The 23,381-nt window shown below is 43.1% G+C and overlaps 1 long non-coding RNA gene across 6 annotated transcripts in view; it reads left to right on the forward strand.

Annotated features, from left to right (window-relative positions):
- The window catches only part of Gm38137, a 33,408-nt gene that overhangs the window by 91 nt on the left and 9,936 nt on the right, over window positions 1-23,381 (forward strand). Inside the window, exons 1-4 of one of the 6 annotated variants that reach the window (XR_865464.1) lie at window positions 2,054-2,243; window positions 7,459-7,574; window positions 12,196-12,340; window positions 19,114-22,013. This is a non-coding gene — a long non-coding RNA (predicted gene, 38137). Of the gene's footprint in view, window positions 1-2,053; window positions 2,244-2,776; window positions 2,945-6,139; window positions 6,249-7,458; window positions 7,575-12,195; window positions 12,341-19,113; window positions 22,014-23,381 lie in introns of those variants that run through there. The other 5 variants (XR_865461.1, XR_865462.2, XR_865463.1 and 2 more) reach the window with 5 other exon arrangements.

The following is a 23,381-nucleotide window of genomic DNA, read 5'->3' on the forward strand; positions in this document are numbered from 1 at the left end:
TGGGAGGGGGTGTGCATTGCACAGTGATGTCATTGCACGAGGAGACGCAGATCTTGGATCCCAGTTGTTAATGTGTTTGTAATAGCCAAGAAATTCTTCCCCTGACATTACATGACCCAGGCATCATTGAAAAGCCCAGGGAAGCTTGCAGTTTCCCACGGCTCACTGGAAAGTGGGGTAGAGGCTGGAGGGACCGCTGCTTTCTATTGTTCCGATGATATTTTTAGCATCTGCAGAGGAAGGAAAGGCACCAAACAGAGGGAAATTCAGGGAGCCTTTGAGGGGAGATGAAATGGGTTTTAAGTGAAATGAGAGTCGTAAGGGATGGAGAAGACCATCCACCCTGTATGCTCCATGTCTGCAGTTCAAGAGGGATTCATAGAAATATAAATGGGCAGAGAATAATTGAGAAAATGCTCTGTATTCTTAGCCACCAGGGAAATGCAAAATAAAGTGACACTGAGGTCCATCTCTCTCCTGTCACCAAGGAAACAACAAATGCCGACACGAAGAAAGGGTGGCAGAAGGGAGTCCTTCTTTATGCCTGATGAGACTGGAGAACGGTGCAGTGCCTGTGAAAATCAGTGTGGAGGTTCCCAGAAAGCCACACCTAAGGATACAATTACCATATGCTTTAGCTACACCACTCCAGGCTACACAATTGAGTCTAAGTCAGCATACCACCGGGATCCTTGCACGTCCATGTTTATCTATACCCTATTCTCAATGATCAAGAAGCCAGCTAAGATGTTCATTAATGATAAACATGGTGATATATATGATATGTGATATATGATATATATGATATGCATCATTTATATACAATGAAGTTTTATTCAATCATAGTGAAGAATGTTTGTTTCATTTTCAGGAAGATGTATCGATTGTACATCATGCAAGGGGAAGTGAGCCACTCAGAAGACAAATGCCTTATGGTTTCTCTCATATGGCTAATATATAATATACATTCATATATATGCATGTATATATGACACACAAAAGCAGGGAGAACTTATTTGTGAGTGCAGAAAGGAAAGTGTCAGGGCTGGAGGTAAGGGAAGGCGGTGGAAGGGGAGACTGAGCAAAATACAACGGCTTACCCATGAAAATATCGTAAGGCAGCCTATTATTTTGTACATAAAAATGAGTGAAAGAGAGGTTCATTCAGAAAGGCCACACAGGGCTGAAGGTATAGCTCATCTATTAAAGGTTAAGGCCTATAACCAAATCTTCAAAAAAGGCCACATGTTTGGGATCATATCTGTGTTCCCAATATCCAGTAAGAGGCACCTGGAAGGGCCACAGAGGTAAAGCATCAGTGCAGCGGACACCGTCTGTCTTTGGAGAGTGGGGGCTAAAGGTTACTGACAGCATCTAATTATCAACCTGAGCTAGGGACTGTTTGGGGATGTAGAATATAATGGGTAACCAGCACAGTAATAGGGGTGAGCTGCTGGGCCCTGCTATTATCCCTGAGCAGGTGAAAGCTAGCATTCTTCATGAGCTGTCTTTCCTCCTATTATCCCTGGGTAGGAGAAAGATAGCATTCTTCATGAGCTGTCTTTCCTCCAGCCCTGTAAGTGGTGACCAGAACAGTGCCTGCAGAGAGGCCTCTGTTGGAGCATAAGCCCATAAACCCAGGAAGTGGAGGAGGGGACGCTGTCCATTCACAGAGAAAATCTATTTCCCAGATTGGAGGGGAGGACTGGAAAAATTAATTAGGTCATAGTCTTTGAGAATTGTTTTTAAAACTGAGAATGAGGGACGGGAAAGATATTCCAAGAAATCGGTTGGGCTGCAGCTTAGGGCAAGTTGGAAAGATAAATTCAGGAAAGTTGGGTGTTAGGGCTGGAGCAGAATCTACAAATGGTACGTGAAGAAAGGCCTGGGACTCAGGGTCCGTGCTGTTCCAGGATTGCTCGGCACAGCGGCTGAGCTGTCGAGGGTCATGTGGCTTTGCAGTTAGCGTCAACATGGTCCTGGAAAAATGTTCACAGAGTCTTGCTGATGAATAGTGCCTCACACATCCCTTGTGAGTGCCCGGTCAGCGTTTTTAGAGGTTCGTGAGAGCAGTGCTTCTGGCCATCAGCAGGAAGCACCTGGCTTTGCAAAGCTGGGGCAGAAATAGGAGCTGGAGTTTATATGCCACATGCTGGCTTGGACATTTGTTTGCCGAGTGGTCACGTGCACTCTAGAGTGACCAAGGAAAGAGGAGGAGGATAGATCTTCACAGCTGTACCATGGTAATATGAGTTTCCCGGAGGCTGAGGTTCAGGAGTAAGAAGGCGAAAGGATATGTCCTTGTGCGGGAGGATACTCTCCTCAGTAAGAGCTGCTGAGGGGGCAGGGCTAGAGGGATGGCTTAGCCAGGAAGAGTGGTTCTTTTGCTCAGCACAGGCATCGGGCAATTCACAACCACCTTAGCATCAGCTGTGGGGAAACTGAAGCCTGTTTAAAGCCTCTGTGGGTATCTGCACTCACACACTTGGTCTCTCTCTCTCTCCCTCTCTCTCTCTCTCTCTCTGTCTCTCTCTCTCTCTCTTTCTCTCTCTCTCTCTCACACACACACACACACACACACACTTCCTTTTTTACTATTAAAAGCAAAAGAACTGTTCTGTCTTAGGTTGGGCCATTTGATTGAGTGATAGAGGATTTGCCTAGCTAATAAGGTTCTGGGTTTAGTTCCCATGGGGGAGAAGCTGCTGAAGGCATACCTCTAGCTCTGTAGCAGCTTGTGCTCTCATGTTAATTATGTTCCCCCTAAACCTGTTTTTAGTGTCCCACATGTAGGCTAAAGGAAGCTTGCCCACACCCCCAGATGGATCTGATTGGGAAATAAAGTTGCCAGTGACCAATGGCTGGGCAGGGAGACAGGAGTGGGCGAGAAAGAATCCACCATGAGAAGGACATAGGATGGACCACGCTGGGAAGGAGCAGAAGGGTGAGACAGCAGAAATGTAAGGGGAAAGCGGGCCCAAGAAAGGCTGCCCAGAAGGAAACAGGGCAGCAAAGATAAAATATAGATTTAGTAAGTATTAATTCAGGAATATCAGAGGGCAGTGTGTTAGCCACGTGGAGGTTCAGGAGTGCCCCAACCATTGAGCTGGCTAAGGCATATTAAAAATAAGCTGGTGTGTGTGTGTGTGTGTGTGTGTGTGTGTGTGTGTGTAGACCTGCTGGAAGCTTAGAGCCATTTAACAATTTACCGCTGCATAGACCTAGCTAAAAACCTTTGCATCTTGTCCTTTTTTTGACAAGAGAAAAATCTTGGGCTGACACTTAGTAACCAGTTTTGAGTGAACACATAGGATTTCTTATATCTCATGAGGAAAACCTTTTCCTGGCAGAAGAAGGTCATGCTATAAAACACTTAATCTTGCTTTATGACGTATCTTTTCTATGAGTCAACTCTGAGATGTTGACTAAAGCTGTAAAGAAGAGTTTGTCTGGTAGGAGACAGTCCATTCTCAGGCTCCCCACCGCACAGCCACATATGTGTACAGCCACGTCCCTTCTATCTGGAACCCTGTCTACTCAGAATGATCGAGGATAATGTTCTTTCCATCTCTATCATTCTGTAACTTTATGATTTAGTGACTGTGGGCAGCTATGTAAGGAAACAAATGGAGGCATCCCGTTTGTTATGAATATGAAGTGTGTGCTTATGCTCCTATATGTTTGCATTTAGAGATGAGGGATTTGGGAAGACAGAGGTAAAGAAGGCCATTAGTGTGGTGGCCAAACTAGTAGGGTTGCTGTTTGAGAAAAGGCATGGCAAGTGTTTTTCTGTATCAACACACAGAGCTTTGAAAGGCCACCAAGGACACAGTGAGAAGGTGGCTATAATCCAAGATGAAACCCCACTGGATAGACCATCTTGGTCTTCCAGGTATGTGAACATGTGTGTGTTAAGTCACCAACCCTGTGGGACTGGAAAAGGAAGTCTGAATGGACTAAATATACCTCTTCCTCCCTCAGGGTAACTATGATTTAATAGCTTTTAGGAGAGTGTATTTAGCTTTGTCTCCCATTGACAAAGGGATTTAAAAAAATGAACTGGATCCTGGAAAATGAGGCATGCTACTGCTTCGGAAATTTTGGAGCTATCTATAGTAGGGGCCCAGTGACTGAGTCTTTCCCAAGGTGAAGTTATGAATGTCTCTGGGGAATTTTCTCTATTATTAACAAATCTTGAACACAAGTTGGGTGTCCAACAATGTAATTCACTTGTGACACTAGGTTCTGAGTTACTGTCAGATCTGACCAGTTAAGGAGCTCAGCCTTATACAACTTCCCTTTTAGGTGCCAGTTGCAAGTTCCTGACCAGTCAGCCTTTTTACTGACTGTGTACCAGGAGCCCCACCCCCCACCCCATTTCCTTAATTCTGGTAGTATGCTCAAGAGGGTACATCCCCTGCCCCAAAAGCATTTTTCTTACGTTGGTTTGTTTACGTTGATTTGATGCCAACACAAGGACAGCTAAATGCAAGGTAAATGTAAGACAAGGTAAGGTGTAGTTAAGGTAAGACGCTCCCATGTTGTCCTCAGGAGTACTCTTCTCCAACTCAGAAGTTCTCCAAACCTGCATGCCCTCGAGTTTTCAAGCCACAGTTTCTACTGCCTGAGCTCTTTCTCAGAGGATATTGGGGGCCGGGTTGAAATGTCCAAATCTCTAGTTTCTAGTATTTTCTGGTAGTCAGCTTCATGCTGATGCTATCTGGTAGCCAGCTTCATGCTGATGCTACTTAAGGGGCTACCTTTAGTTATTTCACAGCAAAGCTCAGATGTGATGAAAAGGAACACATTAAAAATAACAGAGAATTAATTCCTATCACTCAGAAAACCCAAGCTAGGAGCTCACAGCAAAGATCAAACAGATTTCTCATATCACCGTGTCCAACATGGAGCATGCCTGATCTTGCATAATCTGTGCTGCTGTGAGGAGGCTGTCGGGTCATTCTCAGAGCAAAAGTGTGGGGTTTGGAAAGCTTGAAACAATACTAATTAATGGGTAAAGAATTTTAATGCTGCTTCTATTGAAAGACCTTGTATGTAGGACACTAGTGGACCAGATGTGGGGCAAGTGGACTGTAGTCCACTGACTTCCAGAAGGATCTATCACCCCAAGCACCCAGGTCACAGAACAAAGAACTTAAGGGTGTGAAGTCCAGTTTCCCTCGATACACCCAGCTACTCTCAGCCCTGGCTGTCTCATTGGCCAGTTCTTATCTCATGGAGACTCTCTGACCCAGAGCTCCAAAATCTCTTCACCCAGCTCGATAAGTTCCCTCTGGCAGGTCGTTACCCCACCAGCCCTGTGCTTCACCGCCCCCCCCCCGACTTTGTGATGCACATCTGGCAAACTTGCCCTTTGCCACTGTACCCTTTTCTCTTGAACCCAGTCAAATCCCTACGAGAAGGAAAACACCACACAAACTTAGTTCAAAAACAACAATAATTCAATTGCTGGGCACAACAACTAGAATCCTAATCTTGTAAGCCATATTAAATCTAAATCCTCCATATAAGTTGGGAGACACTAGTAGCTACATCTTGCCCTCTTGCTATCCCCCTCCAAAAAGCTCCTGTCTCCTCTTCCTTTCTTCCTCAGTTCAACCTGGAAGTCACGCCCACTCTCCCAGTGATTGGTCCCTTTATTCATTGGGGGAAGGTTCACAAGAAGTCACCTCAGTATGTGACTCATTCCTCATTCCAGCCCCTCCTGGGAAAGCAGAATTGCATCAAAATACAAGCAGCACTAGGGCTATCCACAACAGAGTCCTCCTTGGGGGCTCTATTGGGATTCTACACTTCTTGAACAGTGAATGATCTCTGGGAACTGATATATTTTAAGGACCTGTGGAAGGGTGGCAAGCCAGGCACAGAAGAGTTGGACACCAAATACAAGGGTCCCCATGAGAAGCCTGAGGGATCTGAACCGTGACCTGGACCCCAGGCTTTCTATGAAGCAAAGATAGACCCTTTTGGACTTCTTTAATTGGAACAAGACATTATCATTATGCAGTAGGGTGGAGAGCCAAAGGACAACTATGGTTTGCTGTGAATGTAGAATGGTTTTTAAAAAAAGATTTATTTATTTATTTTATGCATATGAGTATACCATTGCTTTCTTCAGACACACCAGAAGAGGGCACCAGATCCCATTACAGATGGTTGTGAGCCACCATGTGATTGCTAGGAATTGAACTCAGGACCTCTGGAAGAGTAGCCAGTGCTCTTAACTGGTGAGCCACCTCTTGAGCCCTGAATGTAGAATGTTTTGCTTGTCACACATATGCCAATCTGAACTCAGACTCATCCAGTCCTGGTCTCCCAGCCTATTGTAAAAGCATACTGTGCTGATTAATTTCAATTGGCAACTTGATAAGATCCAGAATCCCTTAGGAGGTGGGCCTTTGAACATGCCTGTGGGGCATTATCTTGATTAGGTTAATTGAGGTTGGAAGACCCTCCCACTCTGGGTGGCACCATCCCTTGGGATGGAATCTTGGATGGCACAAAGAGAAAGAAAGCTTAGCATGAACATTCATTACTCTCTGCTTCCTGACTGCAATGTGAACAGTTGTCTCAAGCTTGCCCTGCCTTGACAGCTCCACCATGGGCTACACAGATTGTAAGCCAGAATAAACCCTTTCTTCCTTGGGGTGCCTTTGGGGTATTTTATCACACACACACACACACACACACACACACACACACACACACACACACCGAGAGAGAGAGAGAGAGAGAGAGAGAGAGAGAGAGAGAGAGAGAGAGAGAGAGAGAGAGAGAGACAAAAAACACACTGGATAGTTACTTATTCTCACTGAACCCAGAAACTGTAGATTTGGCTAAAATGCCTGCTCTGCAAGCCCCTGCAATTTTCTTGTCTATACCTCCCCAGCAACTGGGGTTACAGCCTAGCTTTTTTTCTTTTTTCATGGGCACTGGGGATCAGATTCAGGCCTCAGCTGCTTCACCAATTCATCTATGTCCCAAGCCCTGATTGGGTGTGATGTAAACCTTGACAAATTAGCATATATTATCTTATCAAGATATTGAGCCCAAAATAGTGTAACCCTTTGGATCTCTTGGGGTACTCTGTGAGCGTGTAATACTTTTTTTTTAAAGGTAAAATTATAGGTGTTAAAGCCTGCATGCTATTGGTATCTGCATTTTTATAAAACCTCGATTGGTACTTTGTATGTGAGACATCCTTTCCAGATTTTTTAAAACTGATTTTGTAAAAATACAATGTCACTTATTTAAATACAGCTAAAGCTATATTAACAGAGGCAGAGCTCCACGGGAAGCTGACTGGGTGGAAGGCCCAGGGATCACAGATATGTGGTCGTGGTTTCTAATAGTCTCGGTTTATGGGCACCAAGTGCTGTGTCTTGCACTTTCGTGTTCATTAGGCGCAGCTAATTACTTTGATCTGTTTTCTTTCAGGTTCCATTCTACATGCCACATTGTGCACCCGTCTGTGTCTCCCAATTGTCTTCTCTGCCCTCATTTGCCTTGGGCTGATCTGTTGAAAGTCGCAGAGACCAGGCAGCCCTCTAGTGGTGAGTGTGATCAGGAGCCATCTGGACTGATATTTTATGTGGAGCATCCTAGTCCCTTCTTTTCTGAGTGTCCTCCTCCCCCTCTAGGCTCACAGAGTCTATCAGACTTAACCTGTAGGCAATACGAACAAACACCAGCTGACTTAATCTCATTTATCAAAATAAATGGTGTTTTTACAGGGTTGCTAGGAGAGTTAAAGGACCAGGCTACAACTTCTGTGGGGGGACACAAGAACCCTCAATTCATGCCACAGGGAAGGGATCATTCACGGTGTCAGGGCTGCATAGTAGACTGTCTGCTGGGCAGGGAAGGGAAGAGGGCAGAGGGTTTAGGAAAAAAGGGGGTGGGAGAGAACCTGTGTCCTGCCAGAGCTCTGGTGCACTGGACAGGCAGACGTGGGGGACTGCTGAGAGCTCTTTAAGCGGCCTGGGTGGGCGTCAGGCTGTGGGAAGCCACGGAACCCCAGTCCGTGGGGGTACAGTGGAAGCAGTCCAGGGTTTCTGGGCCTCATGGAGGCCAGAGACGACAGGTTCTCAATCTCGGACATCCCAGACGTCACTGTATGTCTCAGAAGAGCTGAGAACAAAGTGAGGGCCCTGGGGATGGCTCAGTCAGTCCCAGAGCCAAAAGGGAGAAGAGAGCAGGGGGAGAAAGGGGGGCGCTGGGTGGTTTCCACGAGGGTGAGAGTCCTTGGTCTGGTCTGGTGGCTGAAAACACAGGGAGGCCTCTTGGGAGATTAGACGTAGCTCTTTAGGGGCAGGCCTATTCCATCATTCAAGCACGGTGGGTCTTGATGAGCAGAGATAGACCATGGCTTTAGAGCTTTTTTAAAGGCAGAGAGAAAGAGAGAAGGTAGAGAAAGAGAGGCTGGCTATGGCCACGTGGAGAGAGGAGGGGGAAGGGAAGGGGACAAGGAGATCAGGGAAAATGAGAGTAGGGGAACAAGAGCTTAAGAGAGAAGAGGGGCCAAGCAACCCCTTTTGTAGTGGGCGGGGCTATCTTGCAGTTGCAGGGTAGCTGTGGGGAGGAGCATACCTGGCTATTACCAGGTAACTGTGAGGGTGGTGTCTAGCCAGAATGCCAGGAGCTTGGGACTTTGTCTGTGTGACTGATAGTCACAGGATTATGGAGTTGGGGGCTCCGTGGTGTCAGGCACCTATGTCTGGGAGCATGGCTCACTGTTCTGTCCCTTGTAGAGTTTTTCTACTGGGTCTCCAGAGTAAGCTTTGCTCAACCAAAACACAGGCTGCCTTTTAGGGTCCCACAGAAGGGTGTCAAGCCATACCACAGACTGGACTCAGTCAGTTTCTCAACCGGAGGGGAACCAGGATTTCGGTAAGCAGGTGGACAAGGAGTCGGTGAAAAGTGACAAACAGACACTGACACAGAGAGAGTGCTGTATCTGAATATAATTTCTCAAAGCGAGCATCAGACTTACAATACAGAAGAAAACAAAGAAGTTAGGTGACACATCAGCCAAGGTACATTGAAGTTATCTGACACAAAACAGAAAAATGCATAAATAGAGACTAACAGGAACCAGGCAGTGTTTACAACTGAGATAAGATCAGCCCTATTTAAAATCAGCTATTCACAGGAGCCAGGTGAAAGGGCTGATACGTCCAGGTGCAATTTTAGTCTATTGCTTGACCCATCACCAAGGGTCCCTTAGTAAATACCTAATTATGCTATTCCTCTGGGCTTAGAGAAAAACATGCACCAGAGAAGTTCTGTTCTACTAACCCTTACATGAACAATACAATACTCTAGTTCCTCCTTAGACCACAACCCGATTTGACTTTCTTCTTAAACCATTGTAAATTCCTGTATATGGGAGTGACTCGGCTGTTATTCTAAGTGATTTTGTGGGGGACTTTCTTCTATTAAGTAATATAGTCTGCCATACATAACTATAAAAGAATTCTAAACTTACTTTGCAAAGCTTGCCCTGAGCTTTCTAGCTCCTATCCAGTAAAATACTGCAAGAAAGTACACAAGAGCCTCCACACTATCAGAGGGACAAGTTTGGAGCATTTGCGCTATGGGATGCCAAGGATCCAGGAGACTAAGTTTCCGTGAAACTTTTTGCCTCAGGACTGTGTCCAAGCTTTTGGGCTTGCCACGCAGACTTCACTGGATGTGGCAAAACCACCCTACTGCTGCCAAGAAAACAGGATCTGCAACTGCAGCCACTGCTAGAGCACATCACATAGCCACTGCTTAAAGCACCAGATTCTGATCAGTTCTGACTGGTGAATTCTGTAGCCATAATTCCTTGTAAAGGATGTTGGAAAAGGTAGTTTGTGACACTTCAGCTTTTTTTTTTTTTGTGAAAATAATGTTTTGCCTTCTCTAATGGAGCATTCCTAAGAGTGGGTCTCCATTTAAAGATGAGGCATTCAGATGATCGAAGCCAGAAGTGACAACTGTCCATGCTGTGAAGTAAATGACACCAACTTTCTGCCTTGGGGCGCAGATTATTGAAATCTAAACAAAAACCAAACAAAGACTGGCAAGACTAATCATGGTGGCAGTGATACTTTACTGATTTGCTATTTGGTTTTGTGTTACTCTCTTTCTTCCTTCCTTCCTTCCTTCCTTCCTTCCTTTCTTTCTTTCTTTCTTTCACTCTTTCGCTCTTTCGCTCTTTCGCTCTTTCACTCTTTCTCTCTCTCTTTCTCTCTTTCTTCCTTTCTTCTCTCCTTCCTTTCTTGCTTTCTTTTTCTTTTTTCCTCTTTATTGGATATTTTCTTTATTTACATTTCAAATGTTATTCCCTTTCCAGGTCTCCCATCCAGAACCCCCCTATTCCATCCCACCTCCCCCTGCCTCTATGAGGGTTCTCCCCTACACACCCTCCCACTCCTGCTTTTCCACCCTGTCATTTCCCTACACTGGGGCATCAAACCCCCACAGAACCAAGGGCCTCTCTTCCCACTGATGTCCAACAAGGCCATCCTTTACTATATACATGGCTGGAGCCATGGGTCCCTCCATGTGTACTCTTTGATTGATGGTCCAGTCCCCGGGAGCTTACTCTTTCAAAATCCACGGTGCTTGGAGAATCACTTAAAATGTAAGTGTTTAAAGTTTACTAGGCTAAGAGTTTCAGCTCCATTAGAATACTTTCAGGGAAGCTCTTCTCCCCTCCCCTCCCCTCCCCTCCCCTCCCCTCCCCTCCCCTCCCCTCCCCTCTCTTTCCCTCCCCAGGGCTACATTATCCTTAGTATTGAGCTGGGGCGGCTTGTTTCCCACTCAGGATGATTTCTACTTTGTAGATAAAAGTTGTATTTTTAGAAACTTCCAAACTGGACCACTTCAACCCTTAAAATTCCCATGGTGATTAATCAGAGTAACCTTATTTAACCAATTTCTTTGATTTTATATTTTAAAAAGTCACAAATAGAGCAAAAGATGCCATTTCTAATTAGATACTTTAAAAAGGGTGTCCCATTTCAGATTTTTACTGAATATTATCCAGTTTCCTTTTGCTTAGCGGTGGAGTCTCTGACAGAAGGATGCAGTTGAGAATGAGAGACTGCGGGGATTGAACTTCCTGAGTAGTGGCATAGGTGATTTACTCTGGAGGACATGCCTGCTGTTGACATGCAGTTATTTTAGACAGCAGTCCACATTACTTGAACATTGCTGTTGTTGCAGGGGGAAAATGAGTCTGGGCTCATTCCAATAAGATTTGCATCTTTATATTGACAAAAGCATGTCTTGACCTAGGAAATCTTGGGAGTAGATAATTAAATAGCAGAAAATTGCTCATATGCCTGAATACTCAGCTCATGGAATTATTTAAGTAGTAAGTCAGTTAATCTGTTACCATTCACTAAGATCTGTCTGTGTTCGAGCTCTGTACTGAATGCTTTGCATTACCTTTGGGACAGTCTTTCTAACAATTCAGGTCTAGGAGTTGATCTAACCTAGCTTTATGGACTGAGCGACTTCTCAATATCTCCAGTGTTATGATGTCCATTGTCTGGTTACCCAGCTCCTGTCATGTAAGCCAAACTATTTAGTTCCTCTAGAGAACTCTGACTAATACACCGATTTGGATGACGAACAGTTTTCAGAGTGTTGGATTTGACATTTCTGCAAAAAAATTTTATGGATTCATGTTAGCTCCATATGGTTTGTCAATGAAGATTCAGAAGAACAGGTAGAGAGGAAGTGCTTGTATGTTTGTGCCCAATCGGTTCACTGTGAAGATTTCTGTTCAGGTCTGGGAACCATCTCTACGTTCTGTCTTGTCAAATACACTACTCTCAGCTATGATGCTCATTTCTATAGGACAGCAATGCTGCTGTTTCTCATTGCTCTTCACAACCTGTTTGTGTTGAAACAGTTTAGAACTGCTAACCTGGGTGGTTCTCTTAGTCCATTTAATGGCCATTAAAGCATCCCTCACCATTCATCAGGCTGCCTGTGGATAGTGACTTTCGATGACTGTCACAAAAGTTGTCACTGTGCTACACTGTGATCTTACACAAATGCAAGTCTGACCCAGAGTTTGCAGAAAGCATGAATGAGCCTTTGTTCTGGTCATGCCCAAAAGCATGTGTGACCTGAAATAACACATTTTCTTAACCATGTCCCTTTTGAACTTTCTAGGGAGTAAACACTGTGCTCCTGGCTGTGACATCATCACATTATGCTTGCTGCAGGGACCCTAAACGACGATGAAGATAATGTACAAGGCAAAGCACCTGCCTCCACTCCTGCTTCCCTCAGGGCTAAAACTGAGGCAGGAGGACAGGTTAGGCCTGTGTGTGGGCATGTGCGTGTGAGGGGAGCACTAGGGCTGTGGTGAACTCCCTCAGACATCTGTTGCATGGCATTTAGCAGCTTTAAACAATGCCTGCCTCCTGATCTCACAGTCATGTAGGTCACAGATCTGGTTGGACAGGGTCCAGCTGGGTCTCTGGTTTTAAGTTTCACAATCCCAAATCAAGGTGTGGCATAGCTGACCACCATATTCCTTTCTAGGGGCTCTCTGAGTAAATCTACTTTTAATGGCATTCAAATGCTGGGGTGGGGGGAAATCCAATTACAGGGAGTTGTGGGAATGAAGTTCCTGTTTTGTCTGTCTCTCTGCCAGAGTGTAGGAATAGTTAGGTTTAGTCTTTGATTCTCTAGATCATGTGCTCCTTTTCTTGTCTTTAAAGTCAGCAGCAGCGGGTCACGTCCTCTTGCATCAGGTCTCTCTGACCTTTTTCTTCGCTTCCATTTCTCTTTTGCTTCCACTTGAAGAAATATTGATACTCTGAAGGGCTCTTGTGATTAGACTGGGCCTATTGAGCTCATCCAGACATCCAGACACATCCTCTGTGTTTAATGCCTCTATCCCAATCTTGTCTGCAATGTCTATCTTCTGCCACAAAACAACATTTTCAGAGGTTGCAGATGCTAGAGAACTGTTGTTCTGTTGACAACATATTTGTAGTTGTTGTCATCCATATATTCATCCCGGGTCTGATGTAGTGAGTGAGATGCATTCAAATCAGCATGTTAGCACTGTGTTCATAGCCCAATATTGATAAAACAATCCACTTAACCCACCATCCTCTGGAATGAAGTCGGTGGCTGGATACAGCCATGGGTGCATCCTAGGACCTTAAGTCCTCTGGTCTACTTACTCTTCATATGGTAAGAGTGTGGGAGTGAGGAGCAGCAGGAACTAGGAACGATGTTGGACCCTCTCTGGACTTCCTACCTCAGTTAAAGTGTAGATTGTGGGCGTACCCAGGCACCAAAGGAAATTTAATCCTCAAGAGAAGGGACCACTGGCATAAGGTGCAAGGGTTGGGGATCTCCTTCCAGCAGCTAAGCTGATGAGACCTTTAGAATTTCATTTTGCATTCATAAAAATTGTATTAGTGGAGCCTTTGTTGCTGCTGCTGGTGGTGGTAGTGGTGCGTGCGTGCGTGCGTGCGTGCGTGCGTGCGTGTGTGTGTGTTGTGTGATGCTGTAGAGGAGACAGCACAGAGGTTTCACTTTTGCTGGCTTTGATTCAAACCTTAGCTATGCCCCTTATAAATGAATGAATCACGTGGAACCTTGTCATATGTCAGAATCGAACCCGGTAATCATAGGCGTGACAGACATTACAGCTTTTTCACACTCACTCATGCTTATTATTATTTCTACCAATGTCATGATGTGTATTTGAGAGGGCACGTGTTAAAAAAAAACCTGGAATGTAATAGGCACGTCATACATTTCAATGTATTGATGAAGTCTAGCGATGATATGTTCTCTCTTACTCTCCGAGAGAGAACGGACATTCAGAGCACTTGCTCAGTCTGTGGTATACCTACTATCATTGACTAATTACAAATACCACTAAGGTGTCACTGAATGTGGGTGGCATGGATAAGACATGCCAGTAACTGGCTCTTCTGAGCAGGTACAAGCCAGCTCACCATCCATCCACCGACTGAACTCTGATGTGCTGGGCACAATTCAGTGCTGGAGAGATACAGTGTGGACTACAATTGAGTTTTACATTAGCTTCTCTGTTCTCTCTCTCTCTCACTCTCTCTCTCTCTCTCTCTCTCTCTCTCTCTCTCTCTCTCTCTCTCTCCTTCTTTCTTTTTTTCCTTCCCCAACAGAAGGCACGGGCCTCCAAAATACTTTGTAACTAGTTCCAGGTAAAGAAGTACAAACTTAGTGACCTCATAAGGTATGTCTTTGTGGTCTGCTGGAGCCAGAGGCAGAAATGTGACATCTGACCTCTTTACAAGCCACAACTGTTACTGCCACAGAGCTGAGAAGGGTGTGAATAAAGCCTGAAACGCTTGCTGCTCCTCTTACTGGTTTTGGGGTTAATGTTGGTGGAGAGACCTCATTTCCTGGAGGCTCACTCAGCAATACGACAAGGAGAAGGTGATGGTGCAGCCAGTCATTACCATTTGAACCTAATGACCCCGGTGAGAATAAGAGTCATTTCCCAGCTGTATGAGGTCACACCTATTAGCCATGCCCACATCTCTTACTCCCAAAGGACTTCATAGTCAGGGATTCCATTATGAGCAACATCTGATATTCTTAATAGGAAAGCAGGTCACCTGTCCTCAAAGCAGGGAAAGGAATTTTGTGAAGATCATGGAAAGAAACCCACTGAAAAATGTCTTTATAGACTGCCTGGGTATGTGCAGATGGATAAAACCAACCAGCAAGAAGAAACAGGTTGTCTTTGTTTGTTTGTTTTGTTTTGTTTTGAGACAGGGTTTCTCTGTATAGCCCTGGCTGTCCTGGAACTCACTTTGTAGACCAGGCTGGCCTCGAACTCAGAAATCCACCTGTCTCTGCTTCCCGAGTGCTGGGATTAAAGGCATGCACCACCACGCCCGGCTTAGTTTGTCTTTTCTTTATTGCCTTGAGTCATCCGTATACTGTAGGCTGCTTTATGTCATTTCTTAGAAGGTGATTTCTTTTTCAGGTTAAGTTTCCATATAGGGTGATATTAAGGAGGGAGAATACAATGCAAACAGCCACTGCTGTTTAGAAATGGCTGTTAAAGTCATGTTAATATCTTCCCTGTTTAACACTATACTTGGTTGGAATTTGATATAAATAGGGACCCTGATGGGTATGTATGGAATTATTGAGATTGTTTCATTCATTCATTGATTCATTAATTCATTCATTCATTTTCAACCATACATAAAATTATGAACGGAGGCTGGAGATATGGCTCAGTGATTAAGAGCAAGCACTTGCTGTTCCTGCAGGAGACCTGTGTTCTGTCACTAGCACCCACATGTTGACTCACAGCTGTCCAGTCCCAGGGGATCTGAGACCCTCTCCATCCGAGAGCACTAGGCACACATGTGCTTTGCATATATACATGTAGGCAAAAACATTGTTATACACATAAACTGTAATTTGAAAATCAAATAAAATGAAAAAGAAAATTACAGCATGTATTTAATGTGAATTCCTACTACCTCCCCAAGCTTTGTCATAAAGAAAATCTCTCAGGATTTCAAAAAACGGCTCCATAGTATAAATAGAACAAATTAAGACTCATGGGTAATAAGAAAGAAACTGCAGTTTATTTTTGGAACTGGAATGGGTCTGGATGGGGAGCATTTTCGTTTCAGTAGTGCCTAAATCCTTGGTGGTTTGTTTCAAAGTTTTTCCATCCTAGACAATTATGATTGATTTCTCATGTGCCAAAGATTCTGCATTACTAGTTCCCACAAACCTCATATTTATTATAGCATGATGTAAGACTTTCCAGATTAAAATTGGTGGGTTCAAGATAGCAAGTTGTGGTGAGAATTGGATCAGCATTTTTCCTCAATTTCTCTTTCATTGCCTCTCTCTCTCTCTCTCTCTCTCTCTCTCTTCAATTTCTCTTTCATTGCCTCTCTCTCTCTCTCTCTCTCTCTCTCTCTCTCTCCTTCTTTGGTGTCTCATGACCATGCCAGTAATTATGAAGTTATAATTATTAGCAAATGTGTGTGGAGTGCTCTGTGGATAAGTGTTATCACTGTTTCTTATGCTGATCTTGAGGGATGATTCTATTTCCTGGAAGGTTGATGTATGTTGATAAGATTTGGAATCAAAGAATCACGGACAGAGTTGTGGGGAGAGAATAATTAGGTAAAAGGCCAATACTGCATCTTAAGAGGACATTGTGATACCCTTAAATACCAGGGTAAGATGGTCCCATTAAAATCAACACTGAGGTCCCTCTTCCTGAAAACTTAAATGCAGAAACAGAGCAGGAGATGTGGTATGGACTGTTGAAAGGTCCAGCTTTTCAGTGTATCTGGGAGTTTATAAATATCCAAAGGTGGGTAGGAGGAAGGGAGGGATCAACATAAGAGTAAGAGCAGGTAAGTACAAGAAGCTATGCTTCATTTGCATTTGAATCCTCCATGTACAAAGCCCACATTTTTCCATGTAAATATGGCCTGTGTAATGCCTGGGAAACATGTAGGGCATGCTTATGCTAAAAGTAGTTTATTTGAAATTCTTATTCAAGCACCCTTTATTTTTGAATGTATGTGTTAAATTTAGTGATCTAATTTAGGTCGCTGGAACAATCTAATGAGAAGCTGGCTAAGGTCATTGAAGAGAAGATTGACAGATGAGAGTAGGTGTGGATGAACCAAGAGGATATAGTCCATAAAAGAAAGGATGTGGGTTGGCGAGATGGCTCAGCGGGTAAGAGTACTGACTGCTCTTCCGAAGGTCCTGAGTTCAAATCCCAGCAACCACATGGTGGCTCACAACCACCCATAATGAGATCTGAGGCCCTCTTCTGGTATGTCTGAAGACAGCAGTGTCCTTATGAATAATAATAAATAAATCTTAAAAAAAGAAAAGAATAAAACAGATGTGCCTGAAGGCAATAGATGTGGGAAGATAAGTCAAATTTAGTATAACAAAAGTTCTCTCTCTCTCTCTCTCTCTCTCTCTCTCTCTCTCTCTCTCTCTCACACACACACACACACACACACACTTCTTTCAGATAGTGTTTCTCTGGGTAACCCTAGGCTATCCTGGAACTCACTATACAGACCTGGTTGGCCTTAAACTCAGAGGTGTTTAGGTGTGTGTCACCATGCTAATTTTCTCATTCTGGTATTTCAAATGGAGGAGAGGGGAGCTAACTGGCCATAAGATGGACATATGAGTCTTTTTTTAAATTTATGACAGTGAAATCCACACTAAGAGACATTGCAACTTTATATTAAATCTAATTAAAATTTAATGAAAATTATAGCCCTTAATACTAATTATGAAAATAACTAGTATTTTCATAGGTTCATTGGATAGTTTAAATATTTTATTAATAGCATTGGGGTACAAGTCTGCTTTTCACAACAGAGTAAATGAAAACTTGGGGCCTTTATTTTATTTAGGCCCTCCTAAAGAGTCATATCCTAAAACCACAATAGCAGTGTGTTTTATTTCTGCTAAGAAAATGGTCTGTTAAGAATCAGTTATTAAGCTGGATGAAATAATTTTTACCTACCTCAATCAATAGGGGCTTCACAAAATCCCATGATAAAATATTATATATTGATCCTATGCTATTTTAGCATAGTAATACCTTTTTCTAAACATATGTGAATATATATTGTGTTTCAAGATAAAACAATGAGCTAAAATTGTAAAGATGTCTTGAGACTCTTCAAATATTTATAAGCAAGCCTATTTTAATTTACTTAGTAAATGTTTATTAGGAACCATTATGGATCCAGTTTTCACCATTCACAATTTCACATTCCCCTTTGTTATAATTTTAGGGACAAATCACTTATGGAGTAATTGAGTTGGACTGTAAACTTCAGAAATGCAGTGTTTCTCGACATTTCTATTTGCTGCATCCTTATTTGCTGGGGTCTAGCCATGAGGCAGAAGTCAAAGTTATTATTTGAACTGAGAGAATTTAACTTAAGGGATCATTAGCTGGGCATGATGTGGTTAACTAGGGTTTTGAGAGGCAATGTCATGAGGGAACAATGGCAGTCCCCAGGGCTACAGGAGCAAGAGGAAGAACATGAAATTAATAAAACATACAATTGTTCAGAAGAGGGTTTGCATGCCTGGGACCCAGACTTCTGACTCTCCAGTGGCTAGTGTTATTGTACCTCAGAAACAGGCTAAGTTCTCCATATCTTAGAAAAGACTAAAGTGTGCTAAGCTCCTGATAGTGGATAGGACAACTTTCAGAGTGGAGAAGCCAGCCCAGAGCAACAGCCACCCACACACAAGGCAGATGGAAAGGTTACAACCTCTCTCGCTTAAGATTCACAGCTACCCTGTAGCATCTTCTACTGATAGAGCCTAACATAGAGTTGTCAAAAACTGAAAAGCAGTTTGAAGACTTCTACCCTCAGCATGTCAAAGCATAGAATATAGGTGGCAGTTAGTGACCGTGATCTCATCATTGGCTTACTTCCTTAATACTTCTGACTTCTTGCCTTTTCTAAGGTGTATGGCATGTGTTAGGTACTCAACAGATATTTTCCACATGCTAGAATAGCTAAGCCAAACTATTTTTTATGCCACAATCTAGGATGCTGTTGTAAGTCCTATCATTTTGCTGGACAGAAAACAGAACGAAACAGTCTGAAAATGTGTCAGGCGTTCATGGTTTGGGTTCTAGACAGTGTGTTCCAAACAATGGGAGACATTGCCTTTGCAGCCTATTCTAAGCTCCAGTTTCCCCATTGTTCCTTATCTTACTTAGATTGACTTTCTTCTTGGAATGTTCATACTACTCATAGGACCAGTTAGAGATGTCTGCAACAGAAAATAACAGGCCAGCGTTGATATAGACAGTACACATACAGAGGTACATACATGTAAATAAATGACATTCATGTTCTTGTTTTTCCTTTTCTAAATCCTAAAAGCAAAGGGTAGCTTCACTCATTCACTCAACCTTTGTCAAAGTTTAGGCTGTTTTCGCTTTAGTGGCACCATGAACATAGCCATCATGGTGAAACCCAGGGCAGTCTATTTTTGCATGAAGTGAAATCAAACCTGTATGTCTTGCATTTTCAGAGCCCCAGTAACGGATTTTCTGCATTCCTCTCTTCAAGCAAAACACTGCTCCATGAGAACAGAGCAGGTGTGTAGGCACAGCAGCGCCATCCAAGCTCATTCTCAGAAAAGAAACATTTCTTCAAAGAAAGCATGGCCTGCCCACCCCGTAGGCAACCTTTTACATTCTCAGAAGAGACACTTGCTTGCTTTCCTGGTGAGACACAGCCTCAGACATCTGTGTTTATGATTAGGGTCTTTGGTCTGAACGAAAGGCCTACTCCAACGATTTTCCCAGCGTGGCAGGTTGGTTTGAAGCAGTTTCTTTTGTGTCTGTGCCTCACAAGATAGAGAAATGCTTAGAGCATAGAAATGGTGGTTCCAGTTTTTATCCTTCCCGTCTGTGCTTTGAAAACGTGAAGACTAAATTACAGCCAGGGCCTGCATGTAATGTAGTGTGACTAACACATGCCTTCCAGGAGTCTCTGTAAGGAAAACATTTCTTACACATATGCTTATCTGTCCAGCCATCTGTCCCTTCAACTAACGGTTACTTATTTGCTATGGATGAAGCATTTTGCTGGCAAGGAGATATTGAAGCAATAGGTAAAGATGTGCCATAACTAAGTGAGATAATTTCTAGTAATGATAAAATGATAAATGCCACAATGAAAACTAGAGAAGTTGATGCTCGAACTGGAATCTGAGAATCCAGTGGGGACTGGGCTTATTACAATGTAGAGAAAATGTCCATTTCAGACAGAGGGGCAAAATGTACTCAAGTGATCCAGTGAGGATGGAATTGTTCAGTGTGTCTGAATTTTAGGTGCCTGGGAAAAAGAGCCTTACCCAGAGGCAGGCCTGAAAGGGTGAGTTACCTACAGACTGATCCATGTGTTTTTTTTTTTTCCATGTAGGGTTTAATTGTATTTCCTGTTAGACTCATAAATAATTTCTGCCAGAGTTTGTTGACAGTTCTGTTGCTTTATTATACCATAAATTATCAGGTAAAGTTTAAGTATAGTTTGTGAAAGTGATAATGTAGCTCTGAGCTTAGCCTTAGATAGTTTATAGATCAATCATTACCTTGTGTTGAAGGTCACTGGGAAATCAGAAAAACAAAATGTGTCAGAGGGACCATCTGTTCTGCTGGATACTGATCCCTCTCCCCAAGGTCTGAGTGGTGCCACTTACAAATGCGATTAAAACCCAAGTAGAAATGACATGTCACTATATAGATGACAATACTGACCACCTACAGAAATGCCAAACAACCATACTCACCATATATTTCATGTAAAGGAAAGAGTGATACAGCCAATTAACAGTTTCTTAAGACATTGTTACCATCATGTTACCTGGAAGAGTCACTTCTGAATATTTATCTAAGAGAAAATACACGTTCACACAACATCTGCATCTAAATGTTCTACCTATCAACATTAGAGACAGAAATATCTAAAATCCTTCAATGACTGATTGGATGAATTGTGTTACATCTACACAAGGATATACTATTTTGAAATAAACGGAACTATTGTTTTATATATAACAACTTGGGTTGATTTCAAAAAACATTAAGCCAAGTGAAAGAAACCATTTTTAAAAAAAGATATACAAAGCATGTGATGCCATTTATTTTGAACTTTCCAGGACCTTAAACTATGATGCTGAGGAAAATGGGTGACAGGGAAGGGGTTGGGAGTTGGTGTTACTGAAAGGGGGGGTGTCAAGAGGAGAGTTGGGGGCATAGGTCAGTTGGTAGAGTAATTTGCCTAGCTTACAGCAAGTGGGTAGTGGTTAGCATTGTATGATCTGGCCATGGTAGCTCATACCTGACGTTCCAGATGTTGGGAAGTTGAGGAAGGAGGACCAGAAGTTCAAGGTCATCCTTGGATAAGTAGGGAGTTTGAGGCTAGCCTGGGCTACATGAAACTTTGTCTCAAACAGACAAACACCAAACATGGCTAACAAGAGGGAGTCTAAGTGATGACTGGAGTTGTTGGCTATTCTCAAAGTGAGGGCTCTATGAATTTAAATGGTATGTATGTGAAAAATTACAGAATTCTATGCTCATTTTTAAACTAGATTTTGAAAATATTCATTTAAAAATTAAAATAAGATACAATGACAATTAAGAAATATGCCAGTGATCAGCTTGTCTGGAAAAATTATTCTGTGGGGCTCATTTTTAAAACCAGAACAACTAATTCCCTCTCTCTCTCTCTCCCTCTCTCTCCTATCTTCCTACCTATCTACCATCTATTTGTTCACCCACCCACTCATCCATCCGTCTACCCACTCATCTGTCCCCTTGAAATACTGGCGGTATAATTTCCCCATGTTGTAATCTTTCCAGATTATACCCTTGAACAAGGATTCAGCAAATATGAATGCTCCATCATGAAGAAATTCTAATCCTTTAATGAAATGTAATCTGATTTGCATGAATTAGAAGTATAGAAAAATCTTGGATGATTCAACTGCCTGCCATCAACTGTGCAGTGTTTTCTACACTGCAAGCCATTCAAAACAGTATATCCCTTTCAGCTTCAATATTAGAGCCAAATAATAATAACCAAGATAGGTGAGGAGCTTGATGAAGAAAGAATGTTAAGAGAAGCCCATACCATTCCTTTGACGTTGCAGCTGTATCAGACTGGGGATTCAAAGTCCAACTGAATTAAACTTGAATGAATAACATCTGTTCATTCACTCAGTTTCCAACTTACCCTAAAACTAGAATCTGTATTAGAAAGAGATTCAGAGGTCATGTAATACAAGTCTACACCGGTTTGTCTCTCAGGCAAAGCTGTTTGCTTTGTGTGCTCTGATGATCTTCCACCTTTGAAGTATATCTGATACATCTGCTGCTGCTGCTGCTTTGATTTTTGAGGCAGCTCATTTCCTTGATGGGTAGTGCAGGCTATTAACACAAAGAATGCTTCTTCAGTTGAACTTTTCTTCTCTGTAACATTTATCTTTTGGGTTGTGTTATACCCTTTGGGTCCTCATAAATATTCTATTCATTGCTACGGGTCTATAGGTGAATTCATTTTGAGCCTACTCTGGGTCTAAAAAACCAGGGCAACAGTAACAATAAGTATATTTTAAGATAGTCCAATGATGGCTATCCTCAAACTGGGAAGAGGGAACAGGGAATGCTCACCCCAGGAGCCTGGATACCTCAGCAGTCCTGACCTGGTGGTGAGTGATGGCCTGGAGGAGACTTGGGGAGACACCAGTTTTCAGTCAAAGTTGGAAGGCTGAAGAAGCTGGATTCTGATGTTAGTGAATGATGGTGCTATCAGAATAGACGAACTTGAAAGACCCAAAAGCAAACAAGTTAGCAGCAAAACCTCCCTCTGATCTCCTTAATCAGGGCTACCACAGGAGGGTGTTGCTAACATTCAAGGTGGGCCTTTTCGTTTCACACAGTGTAACCAAGAGAGTTCTTCTCAGTTATGCTCAGGAGTTAATTTAAAAAATACATTTCCTCCTAGATGTGCTCAGAGGTTTACAATTTTTATACACACACACACACACACACACACACACACACACCTACCTACCTCAAATGTAAGTGTGTGTGTATCTATAGAGGTCTGCTATCCTCAAACATATAGGTTTGCTATATGACTCTAGATTCTATGACGTTGACACCCAATATTAGCCATCACATGGGACTTCCATAAGCCCTAGAACCCCAAGCCTGACTGGGAAGACGAGGTCATTCAAAGGCTGTCAGTGATGGGGCAAATTCTTCCCAGCAAAACACTGAAGATAGGGCCCAAGGCAGCCTGAGATCAGCAGGCAAGGAGGGAGAGCAAAACACTGAGACAAACAGCTGAAGAACTTCCACGCATGATCTTTCACCTTGTGGACTTCTGTGCTCATCAGAGGTAAGGCATAACTGAACACATATATATCCAGGCATCTGGGAAATCAGAGTTAGGTGAAAATTTATCAGAGATTAAAATTATATCAACTTGGGGCCATTGAGGTGGTTCAGTGAGTAAAGGTGCTTGCTGTTAAGCCTGACAACCTGGAGGTTGAACTCCAGGCCTCACATGGTTGAAGGAGAAAACTGACTCCCACAAGTTGTCCTCTGACCACTATAGGCATACATCCATACAGCCATGCACCACACACACACACACACACACACACACACACACACACACTCACACATTCAAAGGTGTGGGGTGTGTGTGTGTGTGTGTGTGTGTGTGTGTGTGTAGGCTAGAGGAAAACCTTGACTGTCACTCTGCCAGTGCCAAACAGCTCCT

The sequence above is a fragment of the Mus musculus genome, chromosome 1, assembly GCF_000001635.26.
Source record: "Mus musculus strain C57BL/6J chromosome 1, GRCm38.p6 C57BL/6J".
Taxonomy (NCBI): domain Eukaryota; kingdom Metazoa; phylum Chordata; class Mammalia; order Rodentia; family Muridae; genus Mus; species Mus musculus.